We start from the raw sequence: 4415 nt of genomic DNA on the forward strand, positions 1-4415 counted from the left end.
CAGCTCCGCCTGAGCCACTCCTGGATCGATGTTCTGTGCGATGGGCGTCGCTAGCTCTTGCATCGCCGCTTGGAGAGGAGTCTCCGGTGGTGCAGAAGATGTTCCCGCAGCGCCCTCGTCGCGCTCCAGCGGTGGTTTGGTCGGGCGCGTCGACGTCGTGCGCCCTGCGCCTTCTTCAACAGCTTCCTTGCCAGCACCAGCCGCGCCAGCCATCATCACCTCCACGCTGCCGGCGGCGCGGCCAGCACATAGCCACCTTGGCAGATCCGGCGCCACCAGCACCGGCGAGAGGCACTGGCGCACAGGGACGGTGCCGAAGTAGACGCGGTGGCTGCCGAACTCGATGATGCGGCCGTTCTTGGGGAACTTACCGCCGTTGGCGAAGCAGCCCGCGTTGTCGTTGATGAAGTCCATCGAATAGATGTGCTGCACAAGTGCAGACACCACCTGCTCGCCGGAGACGTTGAGAAGGCCCGCCCGAATGTGAACTCCAGCAAGCGCCACTTCTTGCCCCACGGTGGGCGCCAACTGTCGTCGTGGTGAACAAACAGATGCCATAGGATGGCTTAAGTTGGGGTCGAATGGGCGCTAGAGGATTCGGGGAGGGTTTTTGGATGTATGGGATGGATTTCCGGATGGTGTCTTGAAGAACTTGGCCTTGGCCAGAGGAAGAAGAAGAAGAACACAAGCACAAACTCAGCTCTAGATCTCTCTATTCCATGGTTTCACAAGGTTACGGTGTTTCTGGATACAAGATCGCATATCAGGTTGATCGTCCCCGTGATGGGGTGTGCCCCCTCTCCTTATATAGGGGAGAGGGTGGCTTACAGGGGAAGAAACCCTAGGAAACCCTAATGGCATCTTTGAACAGACAAGCTACTTTATAAAGCTACTTTGGCTACCGGTGACGCCGGCATCTCTTTAATCAGGGAGCGGTGACGCCCTCCGGTAGCTTTTACGTCATCATCTGCTTTGGCGCCAGGGCTTCGTTTAAAGCTACTTTGGTTAGGTCATCCTTGTCCTCTAGCTCTTGAGAGGACCTTTGACCAGTCTTGCCGACGTGCTACAGTGTAGCCTATACCGGTAATCCGGTATCTTCTTAACTCATTCCGGTATACCCCTCCTGTGGATACCGGTAAAGATTTCCTTAGCCAAATGCTTAACTTCATAGCCCGGATTAAACTTTAAACCGGTATCTTGATAGCCCAAACCATCTGGTTTGGCCTGCTTTTAGCATACCGGGGGTCATCCCTCCAACACTACTATTTTAGCCATTAAATTTACCTCGTGACTCATGTTGATATGACAGTTATAAATGGGTTGCAACTCAGAATATTATTCATGCAGTGCAAAAATAATTCATCATGACGTAAAAAAATTACTCATCCAATACAAAAAAAAAAAGCAAAATTGCTCAAGAGGTTCCAAAAACTTAAGCCAGTACAAAAGAAAATTATTCGAAAAAATGTTAAATGTGACTACTAATAGAATAAAGTTAGTCAAATGATATTTAATAAGTCTCAGTCGCGTTCATAGGTGAAATATCAACAGGAGCACACTGGGGTGTGGGTACCACAGATCGTTTTAATTTTCTCTTTGTGATGTTCTTATTTAGATGACAAAGTGACAAATACGTAGATCTGCGTATGTGGGCCCTAGCGGAGCGTGACCCACGCCTGCCAAAACCGTTGGTTCGATCGCTTTCTGCACACCCTACGTGCCTGCCTCCGCTCTGTCTCATCTCGCTGTGTACACACACGGTGTAGTGGATCGTGGACGCCTGGACGGCGTACAGACTACAGTGTTACACACTAGCACACAGAGACCAAGAGAGCAAATCCAGGTTTCGCAGCTGCCATGTGGGACCAGATACCACCTTATTAAGTCCTCATAAAGCTTTCCTCAAAGCATCGTCACGTGGCCGATGGGTCGCAGGATAGCCAACCCTGTTGTACTGTAATCCTAAATTTCGTCCGGAACTCGCTAGCAGTTTTTTTGTGTGTGACACTTCCAAGTTTTAAAAAATGTAAACTAAAATTGTAGACGGTGGTTATACAATATGATGTGAGCTTGGAAATTTTTGTTTCGAAATATGATCATATGTGACCTGTGCAAAAAAAGAAAAGACACGGGTGAATAATGACATGTACTATTTGAACATCTTTTTTTTTTGTACAGATCACATATGGTCATATTTCGGATGAAACTTGACAGATGCACAAGATACAACAGAATGTAGGTCTATAATTTTATTTTGCATTTTTAAAAAACTTAGAAGTGTCTTTAAAAAAATAGATTGCACCCTCAACTAGCTACGGATTGGAGTTTCTGCTAGCAGTCGAATATATAAACATGCTCGCTCCATTTCATTTTAATTGACTCTAATTTAATATGTACACATTTATATTAAATCAGAGTTAATTAAGAAGAAATATATGGAACAATATGCAAGTTAGGCGATTCGATTCGCAGAAGAACTGTACTATACAACTCCGTATGTGTCAGTATATCAATCAAGATTCTGGAGCATGTTGAACTGCAGACCTGATATGATGTGCGTGCATTAGTCTGCATCGATCTTCCCGTGATTTGATCCGTCTGCTCAGTGAGTTGCACTTGGGACGTCCAGTTAATAAGTGAACTAAATTACTCCCTCTGTGCGTTAACAAGAGTACTTGTATCTTTTGTCCTAAGTTAAGTTATCAAACGCCATCAGCTTTATAAGAAAAGTTGGCATCATTATGACACTATATTAGTATCACTAGATCCATAGCAAAATGTAGTTTCATAATACAAATACAGATTCGAGGTCATATATGTTGCTAGTCTTTTCTATAAGTTCGTGTTTGGCTTAATACGGAAGGAAGAGAAGTACACTAGCTGGTATGTTCAAGTGTCCATAGTGTTTGTTTATGTGTAAGTCGCAACGGGTCAGGGTTATTTTTTAAAATAAAAAGTCCTAAATCCAACTTTAAATTAATAAAGTCACAACAACGGATAGTACACAGATGCTGAGAATAGCTTACAACACAACGAAGCTACAAGCAAACAACAGAAAATATTGAAGAATCACACACACACACACACACACCACACACACACACACACACACACACACACACACACACACACACACACACACACACACACACACACACCCACACACACACGCAAGCACACACGCACGCACACACGCACGCACGCACGCGCGCACACACACACACACGCACACGCACGCACACCCACACACGCACGCACACACACGCATGCGCGCACACACGCACTGAGAAACACAACAACATACCAAAGATTGAATGCGTCGAAGACGAAGCAGATGGGCAAACTGCAGAAGAGCACCGGCACACCTCCAAACACACAACCTACGCCCACAACCAACCCGAGCTCCCCAAGACCATGCCTTTAGCAAGGGAAGCGCCACCGTGGCCCAATCCAAGATTAGGTTTTCACCCGGTGAACAAGGAGGAGGTGGAGGGACAATACCTCGATGGCACCCCCAGCAGGGAAGGCGATGCCCATGGGCGTTGTCACCATCGTGACCGGCAACACCGTTCAGGGATTTCTCCCGGTTACAGAGTCCCGCCACTAGTATCTCAGACAATACATGACCAACGAGCTTGGACGCCGCTGAGGAGAGGAGTGGCTAGCAACCTGCTTCAGATCTGGCGCCGGCGACCACGATTGGGCCTCGGGCCAGGCCATCACCCGTCGGCTCCACGCCACCCACACGGCTGTAGAGACCAGCCCGCACCCGCAACCACCGAACGCCGCCGAGCCGATGTCGCCCCGTGTAACATCCTAGGATTTCAGACAATTGCGGGGTAGATTTTAGAAAGTGATGTGCATTGCATCATAAATCTGGGGAAATTTCGCGCTTAATTGCATAATACATCACAGAGGGATCAAGTTTCTCTCTCGACACCACTTAGGGTTTAGGGTTTCGAGAGTGCGATAAACTTCGACATGACCTCTTTGCATTTAGAGTGCATATGAGTTGATTATCACTTGTGTGATTCAAACATGAACAAAGAATTGAGTTTGAATTTAAATTCAAACTCAAACAATTCAAATACCATTCAAATCATATAATAATAATAATATTGGATAATACAATTGACAATATTGAATAAAGATAAATAAATAACATAAAGCTCAAATGATAAAAACCTTGAGCTTTATTGAACAACACACAAATTACATTGTCATTTACAATATTCTTCTGAATATTACAATATATCAAATAAAATAAAAAGGAATAAATACAAAAGGGAAAAATACATGAATATATGACTAAAGCCCTATCTAATGAGCCTCATCTTGACCTTGATCAAGCCCCGGATGAATTGATCTTCTTCCAAACCTGCACAACAAGAAACACAAGCCACTACATTACACCA

Source organism: Lolium rigidum, chromosome 3 (assembly GCF_022539505.1).
Source record: "Lolium rigidum isolate FL_2022 chromosome 3, APGP_CSIRO_Lrig_0.1, whole genome shotgun sequence".
Lineage (NCBI taxonomy): Eukaryota > Viridiplantae > Streptophyta > Magnoliopsida > Poales > Poaceae > Lolium > Lolium rigidum.